Here is an 18,846-nt window from a genome sequence, read left to right on the forward strand (position 1 = left end):
GGGATAACTTGCCCACAGAACATATATTAATATAGTCTTTTACATTTTACCCAATTGCTTGAACTCAGCAGCTGTTAAGATTTACAGTTTCTCATTCCTTTTAATATGAAAAACTAAGCTTAGCAGTTCATAAATTGTACTGCTAGTTACAGAGAAGAACTTCCTGTGATAACATTTTTAAGCTCCAATTCACATCAACTAAACCTAAAATACTTCTAGATCAGCACCATTTTTCACAGAAATAAAATGTATGCATTTGTTTTAGGCATGAAGACATATATTGCAACAGCTAAACAGAAAGTTCCAGTGTTAAATATTGCGTGGAAGCCTAAAAGTACAAGGGCATATACAGACGGTGCCTAGGTTAGGAGCAGAAAAGGCAAAGGATCATCTGTCAGCACACATGACAAGAAGGCAAGTTATGAAAGAGCTCAGCTGTCTCTCCCTGTCCCTCCCATAAAGAAGTAAAAATGAAAGAGAAGAACTTGCTAAAGTATGAGACACTGAAGCCAGTGACTGTTTCTAACACTTCTGCAAATGGTTTCTCAACATTAGCATTCTGGCAATGCTGTAGTGGATGGATCCATACAAGATAAAACATTTTGGTATTTGCAAAACTAACCTAAGTGATGACTGTTATATAGTTTTCAGGGACTAGGACCTCATAAGAAACTGCAACTAATGCTTTAAAAATCCACATTATTTGTCCAGTTCTCCGACTCAGCATCAGGGCTGGTTATACTTCTTATCTTACATTAATAGCTAAAGAAGACCTAATGGAATTAAAGTATAATTCATTTAAGAGCTATAATATTTTACCTACTCTAATACATACCTCCCTCAACTGTAGAGCAGAAGACACAAAGATAGCTTCCTATGTTTTAAGCCCAGTGTGTCTACCTTGTATTTCTATATTCATGTAAAGTAAGTGACAGAAGTAGCAGCCAAGGCCATTAGAATAGATGATACGTTATTACTCCTATGAGAATAAATGGCTTTCACTGCTCCTTTCCCACACATTATGTGGGGTTTACCCTCTGTCTTCTATCACTGCTAAAAGGATTTCCCCTCTTCTATTCCTTTTTTTTTTTTTTGGAGGGTGGGGGGGAAGCAGACTTCCCACAAAGTACATTTTAACACCTTGAGATATACACAGACCTGCTGTATATTTTATGTACTTAAATTGTTAATATAGGTTAAAAAGGTGTGGGTTTAAAAAAAAAATCTCATTGTAAGATCAGTCAACAGTCAATTCTCAGGTAAAAAGCAACTACTGGAGCCAGTATGATGATTTAAATTATCTAGCTACTATCTGTCTGTGACATCATCTGTCTAGATTTCATTATGTGTGATACTTACGGAAAAGCATGCACTTCAAGTCTTCCAAACAACGATTCTTGAGTATTTTAAATCAACATATCAAACTTAAGGTACAAAGTTCATAGCTCTTTCTTTCCATAGTTGGAAGCTAACTTTGTAGGTGTAGAACTATAGTGAAGCATCAAGAACATTCAATACAGCAGCTTTCAAAATAAAACAAAGACTTCTATCTAACTTGCATTTAATTTGATGACTGCAGTAATTCAAACACATTCTTCTATATCCAAAACCCCATACCTCCCTCTACCACTGCTAGTTTCACCAGAAACAAAAAATTCCTGGGAACTGCGTAAGTCGAGACCCAGCACATTGGAGATTTCAGTTATGGGAATATCCATTCAACCATAGCTGGTAAATCTGCCCAGTCAGTTGTTAACAGTTTTTAGGTCAATAGCTACTTTAACTGCTGTAAAGCCCCATTATAGCCATGTGATATACATAGATAAAAAAAAATGATAGCAGATGCTCTAACAGGTGTATTATTTCTTTCTCTCACTATCACCACTGGATAAATCTTTGGACTGTTATTATGCTAATAGATTCTCATCATTACTGTAAATGACCACCTTCTTTGAAAGCACAAGCCAGCTTGTTTCATCTTGCAATGGAACTGACTGAGCTTGCTCCTACTCACTTACAGTCAGTTACAGGAGTGGTAAATCAACTAAATTACTGTTTGCTTTTCATTAGTTTTCAGAGATTTGAATTAATTAAATTACCGATTATCAGAATGAACAAGACTCCTAAGGCTAAGAATTTATATGAGTCATCTCACTTTCTACCCAGTGAGCCAAAAGCTGTGGGGTCTACACATTGTTCCAACTAGGAAGATAATGGAGTCTGGCATCTTTGATAGCATCCTTTTTCTTCATAATTATAGCACACTACTGTATTTCCCTCAACACAGCAGAAATCAAAAAGGGCAATCTTTGTTTATAGTTCCAAACCACTTCTAAGACAACCTTGAACCAGAAAGATCTTTTAGTTTTGGCAGTGAGAAGTGGTGGGAGGGTGGGGATGGAAGGTCACAGTGGAAAGCTTTGCTCAAGGTACATTTACAGGTTGCTTGATCCATCCCTGGAGCCCTTTTCTGCAGCAGTTCTTCCTGTTGATCTCACATCACTTCTGTTGATACAGTACCTCCCAGAAGACAATTCTCCCTCCCTCAGATTCCTTGAGGGCTGCACTCTTGGAGTTACAGTCTGAATTCAGTTTACTTCAGGGAAAGAGCACGCCAACAGCTTTTGGTGTGTTATATATGAATATGTATAAAACCATGGAGTATCACAGATTTCCTCTTGTGGAAGATAAAACCAGCTCAATTAAGAGTTTTTTGGTACATGCACAGGACTCCACATGGATGAAGTTCCTATTGTAACTCCTGGCATGTTGTACAAATGCTATTGAAAGCAAGACGAGAATTTCACCAATATTTCCCAGGTAAGGGAGCACGTAAGCTAGCAGTTACTTTCAAAGAGAAGTAACCCAAGAACCCATGCATCTAAATTACCCAAACAGCCTACTTCATTTGCTAAACATGTAACTGCCCTAGAAGCAACAGGTGAGAACATCTTAGATATTCCTCTCGAGCATAAATGAGTGGTGGCTTAAATACTATCTTAGTAACAGATATGTAGGACAAAAGTCAAAACTCTTTTCCACTCCCTCCCCACCCCCCCAACACTGCTGGCCCCATGGAAGAAACAGTGTCAGTTCTATCAATTCCTCAAACCACTGAGGTGAAGAAATCCCTACTAGACATCTGCAATCAGTTACTAAAAAATTATCTGCAAGAGAAAAGAGCCAAGCTCTCATGGATGGTCATGTAGCAGTCACATGCTACTTACCATGATGACTTGTCTGTCATAGAATCATAGAATGTCTCAAGTTGGAAGGGACCCATAAGGATTATGAAGTCTAACTCCCTGCTCCTCACAGGACTACCTAAAACTAAACCATATGACTAAAAGCATCATCCAGGCACTCCTCGAACTCTGACAGGCTCCAAAGAGGCTAACATGCTGCAGCCACACTTGTTGGAACACAGGTTAAAGAACTGTTCAAAGCATTTGAGAAATATACATGAACTCTTTGCATAGGGTTTTTTTCTAACTTGAGTGAGCTAAATTCAAGTCAGTCATGTTACATCATTGCACAAGCTGCGTACAGACAGAAGCCAGGCTTCTGACTTATTTTTTTGGTCTTAACATTTGCAAGTACCACTTTCTCTTCTAAAATTCAATTTTTTTACAGTCATTTGGTGTTCAAAATTGGAAAAGTTGGTGTCACGTGAAATACACATTCTATAGTACACAACATGATAAATTTCAGGATGTTCATTTGGCAAACTAAGGTTTACTACATCTCTCTGGCATCAAGTGACAGCACTATGTCTTCTGCAGAGAAAACAGATCACCATGGTAAAATTGCTTATCTTTCCTTTAGCTTGCTTAGCAATATTCTCTTAATTGTTTTCACTAGCAATAACACAGAAGGCCACTGAACAGAGAACTGTAAAGAAAGAAGCAAAGAATTCAAATGCTGAGCACATCCCAGCACTGTCACCACTGCATGACCAAATCTTCTGACAGTCTAGATTGACTAAGACATAGTACACTGCTCCATAAAAACCCAGCAGCTGCCAAGTTATGTCGAATTGTGTTACACACACATCACAAAACCCAGGATCATCACTAGCCCTAAGTGCTTCACTAAATGCAAGGTTAATTTCAATGCTCAAATATCGAAAGTGATTCTGATCTGACACCATTGGTTTTTTCATAACTTTTTTTTTTTTTAACAGGTTTCTTTTCATTTATATTCATTCTGTATCTTCAGACTAAACTAGCTTCACATTTAAGTTTTAATCCAAACCACAAAAGCCAGCAGTTTTCCCTAAGAGATCTGATTCTCAGTTTTTTAATCCCAGCAACTCCAGGAAAGCCACAGATCAAATGTCAAGTAGTCCCAGTCAGGAGGGTTAATTAAAGGAAAATGAACATAGATTTTTATTTACTTATTTATTAAACACAAGAATATTTGACCAGCTTTCAGTACGAGTCAATTACTGGAATAGCAGGATCATCCAACACAGTACTACAGGTACATTTTATGACCATCTTTTCAGCCAGATTTGCAAATCCTTATCAAAGATCAAGTTACTATACTTCAAACAAACAAACAAACAAAAAAAAGTACATTTCCTAACACTATACAAGAGAGCACTCTCACAGAACTCAGAATGGAAGAGCTGTATCTAGAGTAGGATAACTTTAATTTCATCATTGGTTCACTAATAGAATTTTCTTTCTAGTTCTTAAAAGAGAGTTAATACAATAAACAAGGAAATAAACATGTTGATCCTATAGACTATCTATCTTGTAGTTATTGATATAATCCATGTACCTGTAGTGCTTAAATTATGGGTCATTTCTGTATTTTTCACACAGTTTACATTAATGGATAATGAATTAGTAAGCACTTCAAGGACTACATTTGGTATTCAGATTTATTTACAACTCAGTTCTTACTGATTAAAAAAACCCTCTATATGCAAGGAATCAACACCTGGAAAAGTAAAGTTAGCAAACAAAAACCAGCTTTTCAATGCTGCTGCACTGTGGACAGCAAAGCACAAAATTTCACTTCCTACATTTGGTTTTGACCTAAGTAGCACAGACTTCTATTAGGTGTTCACCTGGTCAGCTGCCCCGATACCTTGTACTTAGCACATTATAACCCAGGATGAGTGATGGTAAGAGGCATTGTTTTCTGCTATAGCCTGTCCCAGAACAAGGCTCCATAGTTCTGAAGAGAATTCTCCATGTACTTGAAAATTGTGAAGCATAAAGTAGACATGCCCATTCAGAGTATGGTTCAGCCTGGCTTGCTGCAGATTAATAAGTGATCAGCTCACTGCCAACCTCCTGCTCCAAGATTTTTACAGGCATATTAATTGTTCTAATGTGACCCAATACATTATCTTTTCTGGAAGCTATTTCTCTTTGTATGACCAGACACTCCTACTAGATGCATAAGTGTCAGGAAGCATAATGGGTCACAAAGCTTGATTTGCAAGTACACTCATGTGATATGAGGCAGCCAGTCAAAATATATGTCCTCCAAGTATTCCACAAAGCCAAAGGCTTCTTCGTGGCTGGCTGAGACAGCAAGATTATCATCATGGGCCAGATAGGATCCCTGAAGCTGCCATTACAATGTGAAGAACTCTCATGTGTATTAAGGCCTTTCCAGAAAGCAAACTGGGAAGACAAACAATCACCTCATCACTTCAGTTTCATATCTTCTGTTTTATTTTAAGGCTTACTAGACAGGGATTTCATGTGTCTGGGGAACTACATGTTTGTTTAAGTTTCCAGTCTTAATGTTTACTTAATAGAAACTATTTGTAAACTTACAGTATTGCCATGTCCAATCTCTATTTGTGTTTGTTTCTCCAGCATTTTTCCTCCCTTCTGTGTTTATTTCTGCATTGACACATCAAGGGAGGACCAACTTTTGGCACACACCCTTGCCAAAACAAATTGTTTTATGCACAATTTCCTTTCATCATAACTTCAACATATTAACAACTTGGTATATTGCATATAAGTGTGTATCAGGGTTAAAAAAACCATTGGGAGGAAGAATGGGATGCATGTTGAGGCAAGAAAGATTAAAGGAAAACATTTCTCTGAACTAAAGCCCTCCTAGCAGTGCAGTTGAAACGCTACGCCCCTAAGTTTTGTTTTGTCCTTACACAAGTTCAACCCTTGATTAAATCATGTTTACAAATAATTTGGGATCAATCCTCCCCTTCTGGAAACAATCAACAAGAAGTTTAAAGCAGAACACTTTCTCTTTTTGGCAGGGGAGGTAGACAGTGTGTGTGGGGTGGTTAAAAATTAAATTAGTAGAAGAGTAGAATGAAAGTCATTAGCTATTAACTCTGTCTCAAGTTTGTCTATAAACTGGGAAGTAAAACATATGGCAGTTTAAGTAAATGTACTTTGGTATATTAGATGACATTGATCCAAGTCAAAACCCTCCACAAAGGCTAGTTAAATGTGTACATTAACTTCTGTGATTATTTTCTAGATACAGATTTACAGATGTTAACTAGGTTAAAAACCAAAATGAGTTTAGCACTCCACATTCAAAATTGAGATCTAATCTACTACATAAAGTAATCGCTATTGTCCAATTTAATTGGTATTTGGCAAAAATGTCTTTGATAAAGGGTAACTGTCAAAAACATATTCTTGCAGATCCTGATCTGAGACAGTCCATGCTTTGTTTAAAACTCTGTTCGTTGTCAACAAGTTCTGCACAGTAAAGATGACAGGTTTTATGCTAACTAGATGATTTTGGAAAATGTACTTCTTGAGTCAGTAGTAATGCAATGTCAAATAAGCTGACACTCATTATAAAATCAGTGTTGTCACACAAGGTTAACATATATCCAAACAGGTAGGAACTGCCCTCAAACATACCTGCCTACATATTCTATTATTCCAAAGGCATTCACTGTGAACTATTAGCTAGTGCATATCAAGCAGCTATGGAGAAATAAGAAGTTTGTATGTGAACAAGGCTTGCCAATGTGACACCCATCTACAAGAAGGGCCGGAAGGAGGACCCGGGGAACTACAGGCCTGTCAGCCTGACCTCGGTGCCAGGAAAAATTATGGAGCAGTTCATATTGAGTGAACTCAACAGGCAGGTGCAGATCAACTGGGGGATCAGGCCCAGCCAGCATGGGTTCATGAAAAGCAGGTCCTGCTTGACCAACCTGATCTACTTCTATGACCTGGTGACCTAACAGGTGGATGAGGGAAAGGCTGTGGATGTCACCTACCTGGACTTTGCTTTAGCAAAGCCTTTGACACAGTCTCCCATAGCATTCTCCTAGGGGAGCTGGAGGCTCATGGCTCAGATGAGCGTACTCTTCGCTGGGTAAAAAACTGGCTGGGTGGCCGAGCCCAGAGAGTTGTGGTGAATGGAGTTAAGTCCAGTTGGCAGCCGGTCACAAGCGGTGTTCTCCAGGACTCCACTTTGGGGCCAGTCTTGTTTAATATCTTTATCAATGATCTAGATGAGGGGATTGAGTGCGCCCTCAGGAAGTTTGCAGATGACACCAAAATGGGTGGGAGTGTTGAGCTGCTGGAGGGTAGGATGGCCCTGCAGAGGCACCTGGACAGGCTGGACCAATGGGCTGAAGCCAACTGTATGAGATTCAACAAGGCCAAGTGCCAGGTCCTGCACTTCAGTCACAAAAACCCCATGCAACACTACAGGCTTGGGGAAGAGTGGCTGGAAAGCTGCTTGGCGGAGAAGGACCTGGGGGTGTTGGTTGACAGCTGGCTGAACATGAGCCAGCAGTGTGCCCAGGTGGCCAAGAAGGCCAACAGCATCCTGGCTTGTATCAGGAAGAGTGTGGCCAGCAGGAGCAGGGAGGTGATTGTCCCCCTGTACTCGGCACTGGTGAGGCCACACCTGGAATACTGTGTCCAGTTTTGGGCCCCTCACTACAAGAAGGACATTGAGGTGCTGGAGTGTGTCCAGAGAAGGGCAATGAAGCTGGCGAAGGGTCTGGAGCACAGGCCTTATAAGGAAAGGCTGAGGGAATTGGGATTGTTTAGTCTGGAGAAGAGTAGGCTGAGGGGAGACCTTATCGCTCTCTACCACTACCTGAAAGGAGGTTGTATGGTCTCTTCTCCCTTTTTACTACATGGATACTTATTATCTCATATCACCAGTACTATCCTTTAAGGACAAGCTATTTTGGAGAGAAGTCACAGCACATCACTCACATCGCAGCATTAGCATTTCACAGTTGTGCATAAAATATAAGTAGCATGCCTGTTATTGTGACGTGAGCAAGTTTTCCAGACATAGTAGCACAGAGGAAGGGGATCAAGGAAGTGAAGGGATGATGCATTGACATCAAAGCTGACATCTAGGCTGCTTAAAAACAACTGAAAGGCTTGCTTTACTTTTGGTAAGTGATAAGGTTATGGATTACCATTTACAGATGAGTTAGTGGTGATGTTTGTAGGTGGATGTGAGCTCTATTTCCCACCCTCACATTTATATTAGAACTTGTTAGGTAAGACTTGACCAGTGTGGAAGTTGTTTTCAGGTTCGTATTATTACCGAACTTTTTTTTTAAATTTAAAAAACAAAACAAACCAACAAAAAAACCCCCACAAACCAAACAACAAAACCCCAAACCAAACAAGTATCATGTCAATGAGATCTTGAAAGCAAAGACATATACATCTCCAGGAGGGTAAAGCCCCTCCCACTGTAAGGGAAGATCAGGTTTGAGACCACCTGAGCGACGCGAATGTACACAAGACTGTGGGACCTGATGAGATGCATCCCAGAGTCCTGAGGGAATTGGCTGATGTAGTTGCCAAGCCACTCTCCAGGATATTTGAGAAGTCATGGCAGTCAGGTGAAGTCCCTGCTGACTGGAAAAATGACGTTGTGTCCATTTTTAAAAAGGGAAGAAAGGAGGACCCTGGGAACTACCGACCTGTCAGCCTCACCTCTGTGCCTGGCAAGATCATGGAACAGATCCTCCTAGAAGCTGTGCTCAAGCACATGGAGGATAGGGAGGTGATTCAAGACAGCCAGCACAGATTCAGCTAGGGCAAGTCCTGCCTGACTAACCTAGTGGCTTTCTATGAAGGAGTGACTGCATCAGTGGACAAGGGAAAAGCAATGGATGTCATCTATCTGGACTTCTGTAAAGCCTTTGACACAGTCCCCCACAACATCCTTCTCTAAATTGGGGAGATGTGGATCTGATGGGTGGACTGTTCGGTGGATAAGGAATTGGCTGGATAGTCTCATCCAGAGGGTAGTGGTCAACAGCTTGATGTCCACATGTAGACGGGTGACAAGTGCTGTCCCTCAAGGATCCATACTAGGACTAGTGCTGTTTAATATCTTCATCAATGACATAGAGGGATCAAGTGCACCCTCACCAAGTTTGCAGACAACACAAAGCTGAGTGGTGAGGTTGACAGCCAGGAAGGACGAGATGTCATCCAAAGGGACCTGGACAAACTGGAGAGATGAGCCTCTGTGACCCTCATGAGATTCAACAAGGCCAAGTGCAAGGTCCTGCACCTGGGACAGAGCAACTCCAGATATCAATACAGGCTGGGGGATGAAGGGATTGAGAGCAGCCCTGCAGAGAAGGACTTGGGGGTACTGGGGGATGAAAAGCTGGACATGAGCCAACAATGTGCACTTGCAGCCCAGAAAGCCAACCGTATCCTGGGCTGCATCAAAAGAAGCGTGGCCAGCAGGTCGAGGGAGGGGATTCTGCCCCTCTGCTCCACACTGGTGAAACCTCATCTGGAGTACTGCGTCCAGCTCTGGGGCCCTCAGCACAAGAAGGACATGGAACTGTTGGAGCAGGTCCAGAAGAGGGTCACAAAAATGATGAGAGGGCTGGAGCACCTCTCCTATGAGGACAGGCTGAGGGAGTTGGAGTTGTTCAGCCTGAAGAAGAGAAGGCTGCAGAGACCTTATTGCAGCCTTCCAGTACTTAAAGGGGGCCTATAGGAAAGATGGGCACCATCTTTTTAGCAAGACCTGTTGTGACAGGACAAGGAGTAATGGATTTAAACTAAAGAGGAATAGATTTAGAGTGGATATGAGGAAGAAGTTTTTTACAGTGAGGGTGGTGAAGCACTGGACCAGGTTGCCCAGAGAGGTAGCAGAGGCCCCATCCCTAGAAACATTCCAGGTCAGGTTGGATGGGGCTCTGAGCAACGTGATCTAGTTAAAGCTGTCCCTGCTCTCTGCAGGGGGTTGGGCTAGATGACCTCTAAAGGTCCCTTCCAACCCAAAGCATTCTATGATTCTATGATGAAGACGACAACTAAATATACCTTGAAAAGAAAGTGGTGAGCTATGCACTGAGAAAGACTCACCTGCTGTTAACAGTCTGGTTAAAAGGGCTACTTTTCTGAAATAGTACTAAACTACTTAATGGACAGGAAAAAAAAGACACAAGTAGCTTGGAGAGAAAAGCTGCAAAAGAGACCAAGAAATCAGAAAACAAACAAAAAACATTTTTTTAAAAAAAATTAAAAACCAAGAGACTTGCCTGTTCTTCCCCAAAGACAGCCAGAGCTTTCCACAGCACTGTCAGGGACTGTATGTTGCAGCTAAAGTCACTCAAGATTTTTACAGGTGCTGGGATGCAAGCTGGACTCAGGCACATAAAACCAACTATTTTAAACCCTTCCTCTACTTTCCAACCTCTTAACTCTACTTCACAGGAGCACTATGAATTTGTGTCATGGTTTAGCCCCAGCCAGCAACTAAGCACCACGCAGCCGCTCGCTCACTCCCCCTACCCCGATGGGATGGGGGAGAGAATCGGAGGAGTAAGAGTGAGAAACACTCCCGGGTTGAGATAAGAACAGTTTAATAACTGAAATAAAGTAAAATAGTAATGATGATGATGATGATGATAATAATAATAATAATAATAATAAAATATAATAATATACAAAGCAAGTGATGCACAATGCAATTGCTCACCACCCACTGACTGATACCCAGACAGTTCCCAAGCAGCGATCGCTGCTCCCCGGCCAACTCACCCAGCTTATATACTGAGCGTGATATCATATGGTATGGAATAGCCCTTTGGACAGTTTGGATCAACTATCCTGGCTGTGCCCCCTCCCAGTTTCTTGTGTACCTGGCAGAGCATGGGAAGCTGAAAAGTCCTTGACTAGCATAAGCAGTACTTAGCAACAACTAAAAACATCAGCGTGTTATCAACATTCTTCTCCTACTAAATCCAAAACATAGCACTATGCCAGCTACTAGGAAGAAAATTAACTCTATCCCAGCTGAAACCAGGACAATTTGTTACTCAGCTAATATTTAGATCTGCGAAAGACTATATTACAAGTATCAACTGCAGCTGGAACTGGAAATAGGAAAAAGGTCATCATCGGAGGCAAAAACCTACTTCTATGAGGGCCCAAAGTGTTCCGGATACCCATAGGTGGCCTGAAAAGTTGGAGGCGTAGAGGATGACAAAATTTGTGGTGATACAAAGTAAAGGCAGATTACAAATTCCAGAAAGAACTAATGGTATTTAGTGCCTGAATGGCAAAATGACATATATAATTCATTACAGGTAAAATTTAACTGATATGAAGGAAACAGATTTTTAAGTTCACGCATACAACGTGAAAATCACTTCTTGAGAAGACGACCCATGAAAACATCAACTCACTGCTCTGTAACAATTGTAACAAAAACAAAGCAAGTGTTACAAACGATTCAAAGAGTAACTGATAACATTATTATTTCTCTATGTAAATCCATGGTGTAGCCACATGTCTAAGACTGAAAACTTTTAGATTTTCCACCTCAAAAAGGATCCCATAAGGTTTGGAGAAAGAAGGCAAGGATGATCAGTTACAGAGCAGCTTCCATACTGTAACAACTCAGTAGACAGAGACTTCCCACAATGCAAACAGCTGAGGGAGAATATGCTAAAGGACTGTACAATTATGATGCAAGGGAAGGTGGTAAGAAACAGTTGTTCTCATCTTTTGTAATGCAAGAAAAAACTTGGAAGTATCAAATGTTGCTGATGGTAGCTTCAAAAAATAAACAGAGTTAATTTTCCCACACAACATGCAGTTAAATTGTGTAACAACTGATTGTATATCATTAGTCGCTAGTTTATGTGGATATATAAGACAAACAATAAAAAAAGTTTAAGTAATATTAATTACAAAGACCCAATTGATGATTCAAGTGATCTCTGCCACAACAGAATTTATATATTTACTTTTTCTTCATTTGCTCTTCCTTGGAGAGTTTCAACTGGAAACATAATACTGGCTTACTCGTACTTTGGGTCTGAGCTAGTATGGCCATTACCTCATGTCTTTTGGTACTTTTTTTTTTTTTTTTTCTGTTCAGTTTCATCAGGAAAGAATTTAAACTCAATTCTAGAAATTTTAATCTATACTAAACAATACAGATTTTAAGCCCCTATTCAAAGCACTTCTGCAAAGTCTCTTTAGACTGTGAAGTTTGCCTGCTGCACAAATTCAATGTGTTTCCAGTGTAAGGCTTAAAAAGACTATTTGAACATCAAGGAGCAAACTAAAAGATCCATAATCACAGTTGCAATCAAGAGATAGGTATACATGTACATGCATATATAGGCATATGTATGCATATCTGCATATCTATGCATATATCTCTATGAACATTACTTCCTTCTCATTTTATTGCAGCCAAAGCCCTTGTGTCACAACTCTGACACCCTCACATGCCTCCAAGTAAGCTCTTTTACTCCTCCTAGTTACATTGCATGCTGACTTCTATTCTCATACAATATAAATACATAGTCTATATTTCACAGCTTCATTGTGTTACAAACTGCATTTTCTTGCTTTATGACTCAGATAGCCTAAAATGCAGATTTATAGAATTTGTGACCTTTAAAAGTCACAAGAAGTATACATGCAACATTGTCCTCCAGTGTATTATTGTTTTCTTTAGAGCAGCTGCATATAGCATCAAACACACTGCTTCAACAAGGACAAACACTCCCTCTCATCTCCCCAAAATATTTTGCTCATATACATAACAAATGCCAGTTTCTCCCCTTCCTCCCTCAGCCTACTGCCCACTTGGGGATTCCTATGTCCTGAAGGCAAAGGGATAGAGGGAAACAACTTCAATGTCAATCACGGACTATCAAGGGCCCTTAAAAAAAAACAATGGAGAAGTTATTAACTGTGAAATTCCTACCTTCCTGGCTCCAACCAGGCTAATAATATTTCCTCCTCTGTCTGAAGCTGGGAGAGGAGACAAACTTAACTATTAAGATTCCCCTGATTATTAAAAAACAGAGTAAGAAACAACTGCTGGAGTTTGGAAAGAAACAATGCTATCTACCAGCCTAGAGATAGACTGAAGATGTTTATCGGGACCAGTCTATGAAATAAATTGAGGAAGAGATCTACACTTTACAAGGGTTATTTTTACCTTTATTATACTTTGGTTTTATGCTTTTTCTTGGCTTCTGGATAACTTCTGGATGAGGAAAGAACCTCAATTTTCATAGGAAAATTTTCAAGTTGTTTTCAAGACAGAGGTCATGTTTTCCTGAAGGGGAAACTTTCTTTGGGATACTGACTTCAGCTGCATCCCTCATGTTTACACACTGGAAGGGTCACATCCAGTTCGGATACTGTTGTCTCATGGAGCTCCGCTCACAAGAAAAGCAAACAGGAGCTAAATCTGATCTATATCAAAGGCACGATCGGTATAGATGGAAAAGAACAAGATGGATAGGGAAGCACAACTATAACATAGCAAGAAGTCAGCCAGCAACTTCCCAGGTCTTCACCTTTTCCACCATGGGAGACAGTTTGCATTATGGTAAAAATGACATCTGCCATTTCAGCCACATGTATTAAAGCCTTTAACTTGCTCAACTTGCAACCATTTTAATCTTTTTTTCAAGAAGAATCTAACCAGATTCTTTGCTACTGCAAATTAAGGAGAAAGTAATTTCAACAATCATGCAGCGTAATGCTCCTTACGTGCAGAATACCCCTTCCCTCCTTCTCAAGGCTTGTATCACCATTGGAAGACTTCGGAAAGTTCAGAAGAATTTCAGGGTTCAGAAGTCAAATAAATGGGTAAAAGAACACTTTAAATCTCAGAGACCTATGCATTCCTTATACAATTAATTTGGAAATTTGGAAACTGTTTAATGCAATCACATTCCTTCTTGATTTTTTTTCAGCTCATGCATCACTATTTCTCTGTGAGTCAATATAATTTTTCATAATCTGCAACACAGCACAGGTGGGTTTAAGATATTTTTATAGTGACTTCTCTCATTTATTTACACAAAGGTGTACAAACACATGCTTAGTGTGGGTCTGACACAGTAGCAACATTAACAGATCATATCAAATACAATTGTATCCAGTATTTTTGAGAAGGAGCATTTTCAGCTCCATGCTTTGTTCTCGCAGCTGCAGAACTGTTTTACTCTAAGAAACAAACCAAGGAAAACCCAAACCCCTTTTCTGCAAAGTTACAGTGAGGGGTTGCCCACTAACTACATGAGAAATTTCCTCCATGCTTGCTTCAAAGCCCCTGAGAGGCACTCGCCTCCTTCCCATGGAGTATGTAATCAATATAAAAGCCCAATGTAAAAGCGATGCAAGTGTTATTTATTCAAACATGGGAAATTGTGCAATTTTCCAAGGCAATTTAATTTTTCATTATGCTACTGACTCGGTTTGAAAATTTTGAATACCATAACATCAGTAAGACATGCTTCATGTAAACAGTAAATACTCAAGGCATGAGCAGAAATCACCAAATCTACATGGCTACGGAAGAAAAAGGAAAGGACCTGGCTTCTACTAGAAGATCTCACAACAAAAAGCTCGTTTTGTTGTTCTTCACTTTCTATTTAAAATGTCTTGCAGTATTATATTTACTAATACTACTCTTGTATATTACTAAACACATTCCACCCAGAAATTTAAGTTGATTCACAGGCTATGATATAAACTGTCAGTTTGTCTTTTGAATATAGCAATGTTCTAGCTTTAACCCCACGGGTGTGTGTGATACCCATTGGCCTTCAAATTCTGTGTCTGCTTTTCTACTGAGCATCGACAGCTTTACTTCTAAATCAAAGTACTGCATATCTGTCATTAAGTAAGTAGTACACCATTCCTTTCTACACAAGTTCAACAACTTTCAAATTTGATTTAACATCTATATTTGCATTGCTACCTATCTAATACAACTCATTCTCCAACAGAAAATCAAAATTACAGTGCTTTTAAGTTTTTAAAATGGGTCGTTTCAAGGGAACAGTCCTGGTACTCCAGCCTTTACTATCAGGAACTTATCCAAGCAACTTTGGGTTCACTCCCCAATTTGGTCATTTATTTTCTTTCACACTCAAAACATCTGGGTCTCATTTTTGGCAATAAACAAGCTAGCTTTTTTCTCCGTTGTTATTAAGAGCTCTATGGCATTGTCCTTGGAGAACAGCCTCAGGGAACATGATGTAGTTGAAGTCATTTCTAAGAGTTACTTTAAGGGAGAAGCAGTTACATCACGAGCATAACCAAGAAGCAATAAAAATGAATTAACACGTAACAGGAGACTCGGACAGAAAGACAGGAGTTATTGAACTCTAAGGAGTTACTCAGTTTTTTCTGACTTGGGAAACAGTAAAGCAGGCGCACAGTCAATTTCACTCAATGGTCTCATCAGAAAATCCTATTAGCATCAAGCAATATGTTGTGGTCATTAATATAACTTCTTCCTTTGCTTTGTATCTCTTCCTTTTTGTAAGGGAAAACAGTCACGATACAGCACCCATTAAAAAAAAGTCAACCTTGTCCATTATGTTCTGTCAGCACCTCTTTATATTACTACACTAGGAAATAAAGCCAAATGATATATAATGGAATAAGGTTGCTACAAGAAAGCACAGTACAACCATATTACAGGATTATTGTGTGGAATAAGTGAACTTCTTTATTTACATGACATATTAGTGCAGAAGCTTTTCCAAAAACTGAGAGAGGTACCACTGCATGTCGCTAAGGGACTGTTTTTTGAAGGAAAACAGTTTACAACAGTTACAACTTTGAGATGCCTTATTACAAACATAGCAGACTGGGTGGTCCTGGTTCACATTTTCAAAGCTGTCAGAAGTAATAACCTTTATTAGTAACTTTTCATTAGACTGAAAAAAATTATCTACCCTCTATCAGAAGCAGACTACATTTCTTTGTACAAAGCAGCAACATACGAACTGGTAGCTCTATAATACTTTTTAGTTTTCAAAAGAATCTAAAGAATCCCTTTTTTTTTTTTTTTTAGGACCTCTCCATATGAAAAAATCTGACATTAAGATGGAGGAGAGAGCCAGTATGTAAGCATTATACACAGATTTCCACTAACCACAAACAAACTAGTTACATCAGCAAAAAAAGTACAAGGAACAGGTTTAAACTTCAACATTTTCCCACAGCCAGCATGAAGAAACAAGAAAGGTCTAATAACATTCACGTATGCATTAAAGACTGAGATTAATGCTCTGTACCATACAGAAGTGGGCAGAAGTATTAGTACCAACTTAACTGGGGAAGGGAATAGAGAATCTGAAGTATCAGAGAGCACTTATTAATGAGAATGTCAACAGCAAGAAAATCCTGTAAATCCAGAAGCAGCAAGCAAAAGTCCATGGACAATCTCTTAACTCAGTAGCATATTTATAAAACCAATCAGTTACATTCATGCAGCATAGCAGTTTATATCTGCCTTTCTCAGCCTTTAACATACAAGAACTTACAATTTCTATTAACTATCATTCAAATAAATCCCAAAAAAGCTTGATCAATAAACCCTCAAACAGAGACATTCTCTGCAGAAGTCGTCTGTTTCTCAGTTTCTGCAATGCTTTTAGTAAGTTCTCCTATTTCAAAAATTAAAAAAAAAAATAGAGGAATTCACATAAAATCTTCCAGGTTTCGTATCTTCAAAACCCTAATACAGAATGAGAAAAAACATAGTTACTTTCTCATTATTCCTCCACAGACTACGTGAAAACAACAGGACTTTATCCAAGGAACATAAAGAATCTATTGCAGCATCCCTAAATGTCCACCACTTTTAATACTTCATCAATTTTCATAAAGGCAGTAAGAGTAAAATAGACATGGCTAAACCATTTTCTTACACCAGAGAGCAATCTCTCCAGGTCAGGGCTGAAGCCCTATGAAGAAAGCAAAAAGAAAATTTTAGCGTGCACATCTCCAAGCCATGTTGCCCCTGCTGACAAGTCTTGAAAATTTATATTAATCAAACTAACCATTTCCAGAAGTCAAAAATAGCTGTGAATAATTAGCAAGAAAACTTGCAAGTAGAACTATTATTGCAATTTTTACCAGAAGAAATAGAACACTGTTCCTATTTGATCTGTTTTAATAACTCGATACCAGCCCAGCTCACCACACCTCTCCATATATAGTAAAGAATGCTTCTGTGGCAATGTGTTACTCCCTGGGGCTATATGCCAAGCAGAACTATTAAAAAAGGAAGACTAGCAGAATCATCTCCTGCCTGAAATCAAACTGGATGCTTAACAAAGGGTGCATCCTCCAAAGCCAACAGAATGAATATAAGGAAATAATTAAATGGAACAAAGTGCACACTGTACACTTGACTTAAATCTGAGAACGAAAAAGCAGTTCTTGTGACTGCTTTATCACAAGCCTGTGGGAATTACCTATCAGAACTCATTCAAAGGACAGTTTCTCACTAGGAAGCCACAAGGGGTAGGTAACCAGCCACAAAAATCCGTTGTCATAAAAGAAGCTCTTATCTAAAAATTGAGCACACCCAATTTCTGTGATAATTACCTCCGATCCGCTTCCACTTGCCCAGCAAGTTATCAAATGCAGGGGGTCAGTTCTGAAATGCTTCAGTACCTAGCAGTTCCCATTTCTCTCTTGTATTCCTAATATACTGCATCACGCCTATCCCACTCAGAATTATCAAAGACAAAAATTTAAATGTATAAGTAATATCCATACCATCTGCATGAACCCTAGAACCCTCTCTTCTTGTGATCCCCACACTATAACACCTTGCGACAAAGAGAAAGATCTGGAGATCATCTCCAAACAACTGAGAACATAATACTAACATGAAGTTAACTATAAGCCAACATGAATTGGTTTGTTCTGCTCTGTACAGAAGGCTGCAGCTTCAGGTGAGCTCCAGTTCAATGGACACAGTTGAAACGGAGTTGTGCCAGAGGAAAAGCAAGATCAAGACTGCACTGGTCTGACAGAAAGGCTTCAAGACCTACGTGTTCTTATATTCTCCAAGAAAGAACTAAAAGATGTTAAGTACTTTGAATTCATCATCAACGTTTCACTCAGGAACAGGATTATTTAAGGATCGCTGTGCTTGACAGCATGGAATTCAGCCAATAACACTTACAGTATTTCTAGGATGGCAAGCAGTATAATCCTCATAACATGAGGAAGCTCAAAGAAGCAAAACACTTTTGATAAAATTATTTAGGCTAAACAAAGTTCATCCAAATTATTCTAGACCAGTGATGCAGCAGTTCTTACCCAACAGTAACACAGACCTTTAAGTATTTCCTACAGATCCTGGAGAAATGACTGCTAAATCCTCAAGTGTTTTGCTTAAGCAAATACTCCCATAAATCTTCATCAAGTATAAAAAACTGCTAAAAATCAAACAAACAAGCCACAGAAAAGAATAATGTTTAAAACCTCTGATGTAATGTTCAATGCTGATCAGCTGTTCCAACTGAATTATGGTTACATTGTAGTGGAAATGTCATTATTCCGTTTGCTTTATAACCATCATTTTCAGAAG

Source organism: Pelecanus crispus, chromosome 8 (genome assembly GCF_030463565.1).
Source record: "Pelecanus crispus isolate bPelCri1 chromosome 8, bPelCri1.pri, whole genome shotgun sequence".
Classification (NCBI taxonomy): domain Eukaryota; kingdom Metazoa; phylum Chordata; class Aves; order Pelecaniformes; family Pelecanidae; genus Pelecanus; species Pelecanus crispus.